Source organism: Mustelus asterias, chromosome 6 (assembly GCF_964213995.1).
Source record: "Mustelus asterias chromosome 6, sMusAst1.hap1.1, whole genome shotgun sequence".
NCBI classification, from domain to species: domain Eukaryota; kingdom Metazoa; phylum Chordata; class Chondrichthyes; order Carcharhiniformes; family Triakidae; genus Mustelus; species Mustelus asterias.
The window spans coordinates 143436164-143451376 of record NC_135806.1 but is presented as its reverse complement, the minus strand read 5'-3'; positions in this window follow the sequence as shown (position 1 = coordinate 143451376).

Below are 15213 nucleotides of genomic sequence, written 5' to 3'. Positions count from 1 at the left end.
CCTGACAGCACACACTGCAGATATACACATTGCACACTGCTCTGACAGCACACACTGCAGATATACACATTGCACACTGCCCTGACAGCTCACACTGCAGATATACACATTGCACACTGCCCTGACAGCTCACACTGCAGATATACACATTGCACACTGCCCTGACAGCTCACACTGCAGATATACACATTGCACACTGCCCTGACAGCACACACTGCAGATATACACATTGCACACTGCCCTGACAGCGCACACTGCAGATATACACATTGCACACAGTCCTGACAGCACACACTGCAGATATACACATTGCACACTGCCCTGACAGTTCACACTGCAGATATACACATTGCACACTGCTCTGACAGCGCACACTGCAGATATACACATTGCACACTGCCCTGACAGTTCACACTGCAGATATACACATTGCACACTGCCCTGACAGTTCACACTGCAGATATACACATTGCACACTGCCCTGACAGTTCACACTGCAGATATACACATTGCACACTGCCCTGACAGCGCACACTGCAGATATACACATTGCACACTGTCCTGACAGCACACACTGCAGATATACACATTGCACACTGCCCTGACAGTTCACACTGCAGATATACACATTGCACACTGCTCTGACAGCGCACACTGCAGATATACACATTGCCCTGACAGCACACAGTGCAGATATACACATTGCACACTGCCCTGACAGCGCACACTGCAGATATACACATTGCACACTGTCCTGACAGCTCACACTGCAGATATACACATTGCACACTGCCCTGACAGCACACAGTGCAGATATACACATTGCACACTGCCCTGACAGCGCACACTGCAGATATACACATTGCACACTGCCCTGACAGCGCACACTGCAGATATACACATTGCACACTGCTCTGACAGCACACACTGCAGATATACACATTGCACACTGCTCTGACAGCACACACTGCAGATATACACATTGCACACTGCCCTGACAGCACACACTGCAGATATACACATTGCACACTGCCCTGACAGCTCACACTGCAGATATACACATTGCACACTGCCCTGACAGCACACAGTGCAGATATACACATTGCACACTGCCCTGACAGCACACACTGCAGATATACACATTGCACACTGCCCTGGCAGCGCACACTGCAGATATACACATTGCACACTGCCCTGACAGCACACAGTGCAGATATACACATTGCACAGTGCCCTGACAGCACACACTGCAGATATACACATTGCACACTGCCCTGACAGCTCACACTGCAGATATACACATTGCACACTGCCCTGGCAGCGCACACTGCAGATATACACATTGCACACTGCTCTGACAGCACACACTGCAGATATACACATTGCACACTGTCCTGACAGCACACACTGCAGATATACACATTGCACACTGCTCTGACAGCACACACTGCAGATATACACATTGCACACTGCTCTGACAGCGCACACTGCAGATATACACATTGCACACTGCCCCGACAGCACACACTGCAGATATACACATTGCACACTGCCCTGACAGCACACACTGCAGATATACACATTGCACACTGCCCTGACAGCGCACACTGCAGATATACACATTGCACACTGCTCTGACAGCGCACACTGCAGATATACACATTGCACACTGCCCTGACAGCTCACACTGCAGATATACACATTGCACAGTGCCCTGACAGCTCACACTGCAGATATACACATTGCACACTGCCCTGACAGCACACAGTGCAGATATACACATTGCACACTGCCCTGACAGCACACACTGCAGATATACACATTGCACACTGCCCTGACAGCACACACTGCAGATATACACATTGCACACTGCCCTGACAGCACACACTGCAGATATACACATTGCACACTGCCCTGGCAGCGCACACTGCAGATATACACATTGCACACTGCCCTGACAGCTCACACTGCAGATATACACATTGCACACTGCCCTGACAGCTCACACTGCAGATATACACATTGCACACTGCCCTGACAGCACACACTGCAGATATACACATTGCACACTGCCCTGACAGTTCACACTGCAGATATACACATTGCACACTGCCCTGACAGCTCACACTGCAGATATACACATTGCACACTGCCCTGACAGCACACACTGCAGATATACACATTGCACACTGCCCTGACAGCACACAGTGCAGATATACACATTGCACACTGCCCTGACAGCACACACTGCAGATATACACATTGCACACTGCCCTGGCAGCGCACACTGCAGATATACACATTGCACACTGCCCTGACAGCTCACACTGCAGATATACACATTGCACACTGCCCTGACAGCTCACACTGCAGATATACACATTGCACACTGCTCTGACAGCTCACACTGCAGATATACACATTGCACACTGCCCTGACAGCTCACACTGCAGATATACACATTGCACACTGTCCTGACAGCACACACTGCAGATATACACATTGCACACTGTCCTGACAGCACACACTGCAGATATACACATTGCACAGTGCCCTGACAGCTCACACTGCAGATATACACATTGCACACTGCTCTGACAGCGCACACTGCAGATATACACATTGCACAGTGCTCTGACAGCGCACACTGCAGATATACACATTGCACACTGCTCTGACAGCTCACACTGCAGATATACACATTGCACACTGCTCTGACAGCACACACTGCAGATATACACATTGCACACTGCCCTGACAGCACACACTGCAGATATACACATTGCACACTGCCCTGGCAGCGCACACTGCAGATATACACATTGCACACTGCCCTGACAGCGCACACTGCAGATATACACATTGCACACTGCCCTGACAGCTCACACTGCAGATATACACATTGCACACTGCCCTGACAGTTCACACTGCAGATATACACATTGCACAGTGCCCTGACAGCACACACTGCAGATATACACATTGCACACTGCCCTGACAGCTCACACTGCAGATATACACATTGCACAGTGCCCTGACAGCACACACTGCAGATATACACATTGCACACTGCCCTGACAGCTCACACTGCAGATATACACATTGCACACTGCCCTGGCAGCGCACACTGCAGATATACACATTGCACACTGCTCTGACAGCACACACTGCAGATATACACATTGCACACTGCCCTGACAGCTCACACTGCAGATATACACATTGCACACTGCCCTGACAGCTCACACTGCAGATATACACATTGCACACTGCCCTGACAGCACACACTGCAGATATACACATTGCACACTGCTCTGACAGCACACACTGCAGATATACACATTGCACACTGCCCTGACAGCTCACACTGCAGATATACACATTGCACACTGCCCTGACAGCTCACACTGCAGATATACACATTGCACACTGCCCTGACAGCTCACACTGCAGATATACACATTGCACACTGCCCTGACAGCACACACTGCAGATATACACATTGCACACTGCCCTGACAGCGCACACTGCAGATATACACATTGCACACTGTCCTGACAGCACACACTGCAGATATACACATTGCACACTGCCCTGACAGTTCACACTGCAGATATACACATTGCACACTGCTCTGACAGCGCACACTGCAGATATACACATTGCACACTGCCCTGACAGTTCACACTGCAGATATACACATTGCACACTGCCCTGACAGTTCACACTGCAGATATACACATTGCACACTGCCCTGACAGCGCACACTGCAGATATACACATTGCACACTGTCCTGACAGCACACACTGCAGATATACACATTGCACACTGCCCTGACAGTTCACACTGCAGATATACACATTGCACACTGCTCTGACAGCGCACACTGCAGATATACACATTGCCCTGACAGCACACAGTGCAGATATACACATTGCACACTGCCCTGACAGCGCACACTGCAGATATACACATTGCACACTGCCCTGACAGCGCACACTGCAGATATACACATTGCACACTGTCCTGACAGCGCACACTGCAGATATACACATTGCACAGTGCCCTGACAGCATTCACTGCAGATATACACATTGCACACTGCCCTGACAGCACACACTGCAGATATACACATTGCACACTGCCCTGACAGCACACACTGCAGATATACACATTGCACAGTGCCCTGACAGCACACACTGCAGATATACACATTGCACACTGCCCTGACAGCACACACTGCAGATATACACATTGCACAGTGCCCTGACAGCACACACTGCAGATATACACATTGCACACTGCCCTGACAGCACACAGTGCAGATATACACATTGCACACTGCCCTGACAGCACACAGTGCAGATATACACATTGCACACTGCCCTGACAGCACACACTGCAGATATACACATTGCACACTGCCCTGACAGCACACACTGCAGATATACACATTGCACAGTGCCCTGACAGCACACACTGCAGATATACACATTGCACACTGCTCTGACAGCGCACACTGCAGATATACACATTGCACACTGCCCTGACAGCACACACTGCAGATATACACATTGCACACTGCCCTGACAGCACACACTGCAGATATACACATTGCACACTGCCCTGGCAGCGCACACTGCAGATATACACATTGCACAGTGCCCTGGCAGCGCACACTGCAGATATACACATTGCACACTGCTCTGACAGCACACACTGCAGATATACACATTGCACACTGCCCTGACAGCACACACTGCAGATATACACATTGCACACTGCTCTGACAGCTCACACTGCAGATATACACATTGCACACTGCCCTGACAGCACACACTGCAGATATACACATTGCACACTGCCCTGGCAGCGCACACTGCAGATATACACATTGCACACTGCTCTGACAGCTCACACTGCAGATATACACATTGCACAGTGCCCTGACAGCACACACTGCAGATATACACATTGCACACTGCTCTGACAGCACACACTGCAGATATACACATTGCACACTGCCCTGACAGCACACACTGCAGATATACACATTGCACACTGCCCTGACAGCACACACTGCAGATATACACATTGCACACTGCCCTGACAGCACACACTGCAGATATACACATTGCACACTGCCCTGACAGCTCACACTGCAGATATACACATTGCACACTGCCCTGACAGCGCACACTGCAGATATACACATTGCACACTGCCCTGGCAGCGCACACTGCAGATATACACATTGCACACTGCCCTGACAGCACACACTGCAGATATACACATTGCACACTGCTCTGACAGCACACACTGCAGATATACACATTGCACACTGCTCTGACAGCGCACACTGCAGATATACACATTGCACACTGCCCTGACAGCACACACTGCAGATATACACATTGCACACTGCCCTGACAGCACACACTGCAGATATTCACATTGCACACTGCCCTGACAGCACACACTGCAGATATACACATTGCACACTGTCCTGACAGCACACACTGCAGATATACACATTGCACACTGCTCTGACAGCGCACACTGCAGATATACACATTGCACACTGCCCTGACAGCACACACTGCAGATATACACATTGCACACTGCCCTGACAGCACACACTGCAGATATTCACATTGCACACTGCCCTGACAGCACACACTGCAGATATACACATTGCACACTGTCCTGACAGCACACACTGCAGATATACACATTGCACAGTGCCCTGACAGCACACACTGCAGATATACACATTGCACACTGCCCTGACAGCACACACTGCAGATATTCACATTGCACACTGCCCTGACAGCACACACTGCAGATATACACATTGCACACTGCCCTGACAGCTCACACTGCAGATATACACATTGCACACTGCCCTGACAGCACACACTGCAGATATACACATTGCACACTGCCCTGACAGCACACACTGCAGATATACACATTGCACACTGCCCTGACAGCGCACACTGCAGATATACACATTGCACACTGCCCTGACAGCACACACTGCAGATATACACATTGCACACTGCCCTGACAGCTCACACTGCAGATATACACATTGCACAGTGCCCTGACAGCTCACACTGCAGATATACACATTGCACACTGCCCTGACAGCACACACTGCAGATATGCACATTGCACAGTGCCCTGGCAGCGCACACTGCAGATATACACATTGCACAGTGCCCTGACAGCACACATTGCAGATATACACATTGCACACTGCCCTGACAGCACACACTGCAGATATACACATTGCACACTGCCCTGACAGCGCACACTGCAGATATACACATTGCACACTGTCCTGACAGCACACACTGCAGATATACACATTGCACACTGCCCTGACAGTTCACACTGCAGATATACACATTGCACACTGCTCTGACAGCGCACACTGCAGATATACACATTGCACACTGCCCTGACAGTTCACACTGCAGATATACACATTGCACACTGCCCTGACAGCGCACACTGCAGATATACACATTGCACACTGTCCTGACAGCACACACTGCAGATATACACATTGCACACTGCCCTGACAGTTCACACTGCAGATATACACATTGCACACTGCTCTGACAGCGCACACTGCAGATATACACATTGCACACTGCCCTGACAGCACACAGTGCAGATATACACATTGCACACTGCCCTGACAGCGCACACTGCAGATATACACATTGCACACTGTCCTGACAGCGCACACTGCAGATATACACATTGCACACTGCCCTGACAGCACACACTGCAGATATACACATTGCACACTGCCCAGACAGCACACACTGCAGATATACACATTGCACACTGCCCTGACAGCACACACTGCAGATATACACATTGCACACTGCCCTGACAGCACACACTGCAGATATACACATTGCACACTGCCCAGACAGCACACACTGCAGATATACACATTGCACACTGCCCTGACAGCACACAGTGCAGATATACACATTGCACACTGCCCTGACAGCGCACACTGCAGATATACACATTGCACACTGCCCTGACAGCACACAGTGCAGATATACACATTGCACAGTGCCCTGACAGCACACACTGCAGATATACACATTGCACACTGCCCTGACAGCTCACACTGCAGATATACACATTGCACACTGCCCTGGCAGCGCACACTGCAGATATACACATTGCACACTGCTCTGACAGCACACACTGCAGATATACACATTGCACACTGCTCTGACAGCGCACACTGCAGATATACACATTGCACACTGCTCTGACAGCACACACTGCAGATATACACATTGCACACTGCTCTGACAGCACACACTGCAGATATACACATTGCACACTGCCCCGACAGCACACACTGCAGATATACACATTGCACACTGCCCTGACAGCACACACTGCAGATATACACATTGCACACTGCCCTGACAGCGCACACTGCAGATATACACATTGCACACTGCTCTGACAGCGCACACTGCAGATATACACATTGCACACTGCCCTGACAGCTCACACTGCAGATATACACATTGCACAGTGCCCTGACAGCTCACACTGCAGATATACACATTGCACACTGCCCTGACAGCACACAGTGCAGATATACACATTGCACACTGCCCTGACAGCACACACTGCAGATATACACATTGCACACTGCCCTGACAGCACACACTGCAGATATACACATTGCACACTGCCCTGACAGCACACACTGCAGATATACACATTGCACACTGCCCTGACAGCTCACACTGCAGATATACACATTGCACACTGCCCTGACAGCTCACACTGCAGATATACACATTGCACACTGCTCTGACAGCGCACACTGCAGATATACACATTGCACACTGCTCTGACAGCTCACACTGCAGATATACACATTGCACACTGCCCTGACAGCTCACACTGCAGATATACACATTGCACACTGCCCTGACAGCTCACACTGCAGATATACACATTGCACACTGCCCTGACAGCACACACTGCAGATATACACATTGCACACTGCCCTGACAGTTCACACTGCAGATATACACATTGCACACTGCCCTGACAGTTCACACTGCAGATATACACATTGCACACTGCCCTGACAGCACACAGTGCAGATATACACATTGCACACTGCCCTGACAGCACACACTGCAGATATACACATTGCACATTGCTCTGACAGCACACAGTGCAGATATACACATTGCACACTGCTCTGACAGCACACACTGCAGATATACACATTGCACACTGCCCTGACAGCACACAGTGCAGATATACACATTGCACAGTGCCCTGACAGCGCACACTGCAGATATACACATTGCACACTGTCCTGACAGCACACACTGCAGATATACACATTGCACACTGCCCTGACAGCACACACTGCAGATATACACATTGCACACTGCCCTGACAGCACACACTGCAGATATACACATTGCACACTGCCCTGGCAGCGCACACTGCAGATATACACATTGCACACTGCCCTGACAGCTCACACTGCAGATATACACATTGCACACTGCCCTGACAGCTCACACTGCAGATATACACATTGCACACTGCTCTGACAGCTCACACTGCAGATATACACATTGCACACTGCCCTGACAGCTCACACTGCAGATATACACATTGCACACTGTCCTGACAGCACACACTGCAGATATACACATTGCACACTGTCCTGACAGCACACACTGCAGATATACACATTGCACAGTGCCCTGACAGCTCACACTGCAGATATACACATTGCACACTGCTCTGACAGCGCACACTGCAGATATACACATTGCACAGTGCTCTGACAGCGCACACTGCAGATATACACATTGCACACTGCTCTGACAGCTCACACTGCAGATATACACATTGCACACTGCCCTGACAGCTCACACTGCAGATATACACATTGCACACTGCCCTGACAGTTCACACTGCAGATATACACATTGCACAGTGCCCTGACAGCACACACTGCAGATATACACATTGCACACTGCCCTGACAGCTCACACTGCAGATATACACATTGCACAGTGCCCTGACAGCACACACTGCAGATATACACATTGCACACTGCCCTGACAGCTCACACTGCAGATATACACATTGCACACTGCCCTGGCAGCGCACACTGCAGATATACACATTGCACACTGCCCTGACAGCACACACTGCAGATATACACATTGCACACTGCTCTGACAGCACACACTGCAGATATACACATTGCACACTGCCCTGACAGCTCACACTGCAGATATACACATTGCACACTGCCCTGACAGCTCACACTGCAGATATACACATTGCACACTGCCCTGACAGCTCACACTGCAGATATACACATTGCACACTGCCCTGACAGCACACACTGCAGATATACACATTGCACACTGCCCTGACAGCGCACACTGCAGATATACACATTGCACACTGTCCTGACAGCACACACTGCAGATATACACATTGCACACTGCCCTGACAGTTCACACTGCAGATATACACATTGCACACTGCTCTGACAGCGCACACTGCAGATATACACATTGCACACTGCCCTGACAGTTCACACTGCAGATATACACATTGCACACTGCCCTGACAGTTCACACTGCAGATATACACATTGCACACTGCCCTGACAGCGCACACTGCAGATATACACATTGCACACTGTCCTGACAGCACACACTGCAGATATACACATTGCACACTGCCCTGACAGTTCACACTGCAGATATACACATTGCACACTGCTCTGACAGCGCACACTGCAGATATACACATTGCCCTGACAGCACACAGTGCAGATATACACATTGCACACTGCCCTGACAGCGCACACTGCAGATATACACATTGCACACTGTCCTGACAGCGCACACTGCAGATATACACATTGCACAGTGCCCTGACAGCATTCACTGCAGATATACACATTGCACACTGCCCTGACAGCACACACTGCAGATATACACATTGCACACTGCCCTGACAGCACACACTGCAGATATACACATTGCACAGTGCCCTGACAGCACACACTGCAGATATACACATTGCACACTGCCCTGACAGCACACAGTGCAGATATACACATTGCACACTGCCCTGACAGCACACAGTGCAGATATACACATTGCACACTGCCCTGGCAGCGCACACTGCAGATATACACATTGCACACTGCCCTGACAGCACACAGTGCAGATATACACATTGCACACTGCCCTGACAGCACACAGTGCAGATATACACATTGCACACTGCCCTGACAGCACACACTGCAGATATACACATTGCACACTGCCCTGACAGCACACACTGCAGATATACACATTGCACACTGCCCTGGCAGCGCACACTGCAGATATACACATTGCACACTGCCCTGACAGCTCACACTGCAGATATACACATTGCACACTGCTCTGACAGCACACACTGCAGATATACACATTGCACACTGCCCTGACAGCACACACTGCAGATATACACATTGCACACTGCTCTGACAGCTCACACTGCAGATATACACATTGCACACTGCCCTGACAGCACACACTGCAGATATACACATTGCACACTGCCCTGGCAGCGCACACTGCAGATATACACATTGCACACTGCTCTGACAGCTCACACTGCAGATATACACATTGCACACTGCCCTGACAGCACACACTGCAGATATACACATTGCACACTGCCCTGACAGCACACACTGCAGATATACACATTGCACACTGCTCTGACAGCACACACTGCAGATATACACATTGCACACTGCCCTGACAGCACACACTGCAGATATACACATTGCACACTGCCCTGACAGCACACACTGCAGATATACACATTGCACACTGCCCTGACAGCACACACTGCAGATATACACATTGCACACTGCCCTGACAGCACACACTGCAGATATACACATTGCACACTGCTCTGACAGCTCACACTGCAGATATACACATTGCACACTGCCCTGACAGCTCACACTGCAGATATACACATTGCACACTGCCCTGACAGCACACACTGCAGATATACACATTGCACACTGCCCTGGCAGCGCACACTGCAGATATACACATTGCACACTGCCCTGACAGCTCACACTGCAGATATACACATTGCACACTGCCCTGACAGCGCACACTGCAGATATACACATTGCACACTGCCCTGGCAGCGCACACTGCAGATATACACATTGCACACTGCCCTGACAGCACACACTGCAGATATACACATTGCACACTGCCCTGACAGCACACACTGCAGATATACACATTGCACACTGCCCTGACAGCACACACTGCAGATATTCACATTGCACACTGCCCTGACAGCACACACTGCAGATATACACATTGCACACTGTCCTGACAGCACACACTGCAGATATACACATTGCACACTGCCCTGACAGCTCACACTGCAGATATACACATTGCACACTGCCCTGACAGCACACACTGCAGATATACACATTGCACACTGCCCTGACAGCACACACTGCAGATATACACATTGCACACTGCCCTGACAGCGCACACTGCAGATATACACATTGCACACTGCCCTGACAGCACACACTGCAGATATACACATTGCACACTGCCCTGACAGCTCACACTGCAGATATACACATTGCACAGTGCCCTGACAGCTCACACTGCAGATATACACATTGCACACTGCCCTGACAGCACACACTGCAGATATGCACATTGCACAGTGCCCTGGCAGCGCACACTGCAGATATACACATTGCACAGTGCCCTGACAGCACACATTGCAGATATACACATTGCACACTGCCCTGACAGCACACACTGCAGATATACACATTGCACACTGCCCTGACAGCGCACACTGCAGATATACACATTGCACACTGTCCTGACAGCACACACTGCAGATATACACATTGCACACTGCCCTGACAGTTCACACTGCAGATATACACATTGCACACTGCCCTGACAGCGCACACTGCAGATATACACATTGCACACTGTCCTGACAGCACACACTGCAGATATACACATTGCACACTGCCCTGACAGTTCACACTGCAGATATACACATTGCACACTGCTCTGACAGCGCACACTGCAGATATACACATTGCACACTGCTCTGACAGCGCACACTGCAGATATACACATTGCACACTGCTCTGACAGCACACACTGCAGATATACACATTGCACACTGCCCTGACAGTTCACACTGCAGATATACACATTGCACACTGCCCTGACAGCACACAGTGCAGATATACACATTGCACACTGCCCTGACAGCGCACACTGCAGATATACACATTGCACACTGTCCTGACAGCGCACACTGCAGATATACACATTGCACACTGCCCTGACAGCACACACTGCAGATATACACATTGCACACTGCCCAGACAGCACACACTGCAGATATACACATTGCACACTGCCCTGACAGCACACACTGCAGATATACACATTGCACACTGCCCTGACAGCACACACTGCAGATATACACATTGCACACTGCCCAGACAGCACACACTGCAGATATACACATTGCACACTGCCCTGACAGCACACAGTGCAGATATACACATTGCACACTGCCCTGACAGCACACACTGCAGATATACACATTGCACACTGCCCTGACAGCTCACACTGCAGATATACACATTGCACACTGCCCTGGCAGCGCACACTGCAGATATACACATTGCACACTGCCCTGACAGCACACACTGCAGATATACACATTGCACACTGCCCTGACAGCTCACACTGCAGATATACACATTGCACACTGCCCTGGCAGCGCACACTGCAGATATACACATTGCACACTGCTCTGACAGCACACAGTGCAGATATACACATTGCACAGTGCCCTGACAGCTCACACTGCAGATATACACATTGCACACTGCCCTGGCAGCGCACACTGCAGATATACACATTGCACACTGCTCTGACAGCACACAGTGCAGATATACACATTGCACAGTGCCCTGACAGCACACACTGCAGATATACACATTGCACACTGCCCTGGCAGCGCACACTGCAGATATACACATTGCACACTGCCCTGACAGCACACACTGCAGATATACACATTGCACACTGCCCTGACAGCTCACACTGCAGATATACACATTGCACACTGCCCTGACAGCTCACACTGCAGATATACACATTGCACACTGCCCTGACAGCTCACACTGCAGATATACACATTGCACAGTGCTCTGACAGCACACACTGCAGATATACACATTGCACACTGCTCTGACAGCACACACTGCAGATATACACATTGCACACTGCCCTGGCAGCACACACTGCAGATATACACATTGCACACTGCCCTGACAGCACACACTGCAGATATACACATTGCACAGTGCCCTGACAGCACACACTGCAGATATACACATTGCACACTGCCCTGACAGCTCACACTGCAGATATACACATTGCACACTGTCCTGACAGCGCACACTGCAGATATACACATTGCACACTGCCCTGACAGCACACACTGCAGATATACACATTGCACACTGCCCTGACAGCACACACTGCAGATATACACATTGCACAGTGCCCTGACAGCACACACTGCAGATATACACATTGCACACTGCCCTGACAGCACACACTGCAGATATACACATTGCACAGTGCCCTGACAGCTCACACTGCAGATATACACATTGCACACTGCCCTGACAGCTCACACTGCAGATATACACATTGCACACTGCCCTGACAGCACACACTGCAGATATACACATTGCACACTGCCCTGACAGCTCACACTGCAGATATACACATTGCACAGTGCTCTGACAGCACACACTGCAGATATACACATTGCACACTGCTCTGACAGCACACACTGCAGATATACACATTGCACACTGCCCTGGCAGCACACACTGCAGATATACACATTGCACACTGCCCTGACAGCTCACACTGCAGATATACACATTGCACAGTGCCCTGACAGCACACACTGCAGATATACACATTGCACAGTGCCCTGACAGCACACACTGCAGATATACACATTGCACACTGCCCTGACAGCACACACTGCAGATATACACATTGCACACTGCCCTGACAGCTCACACTGCAGATATACACATTGCACACTGTCCTGACAGCTCACACTGCAGATATACACATTGCACACTGCCCTGGCAGCGCACACTGCAGATATACACATTGCACACTGCTCTGACAGCTCACACTGCAGATATACACATTGCACACTGCCCTGACAGCACACACTGCAGATATACACATTGCACACTGCCCTGGCAGCGCACACTGCAGATATACACATTGGACACTGCTCTGACAGCTCACACTGCAGATATACACATTGCACAGTGCCCTGACAGCACACACTGCAGATATACACATTGCACACTGCCCTGGCAGCGCACACTGCAGATATACACATTGCACACTGCCCTGACAGCACACACTGCAGATATACACATTGCACACTGCCCTGACAGCGCACACTGCAGATATACACATTGCACACTGCTCTGACAGCGCACACTGCAGATATACACATTGCACACTGCTCTGACAGCTCACACTGCAGATATACACATTGCACACTGCTCTGACAGCGCACACTGCAGATATACACATTGCACACTGCTCTGACAGCGCACACTGCAGATATACACATTGCACACTGCTCTGACAGCTCACACTGCAGATATACACATTGCACACTGCCCTGACAGCTCACACTGCAGATATACACATTGCACACTGCCCTGACAGCTCACACTGCAGATATACACATTGCACACTGCCCTGACAGCACACAGTGCAGATATTCACATTGCACACTGTCCTGACAGCACACACTGCAGATATTCACGTTGCACACTGCCCTGACAGCTCACACTGCAGATATACACATTGCACACTGCCCTGACAGCTCACACTGCAGATATACACATTGCACACTGCCCTGACAGCTCACACTGCAGATATACACATTGCACACTGCCCTGACAGCACACAGTGCAGATATTCACATTGCACACTGTCCTGACAGCACACACTGCAGATATTCACGTTGCA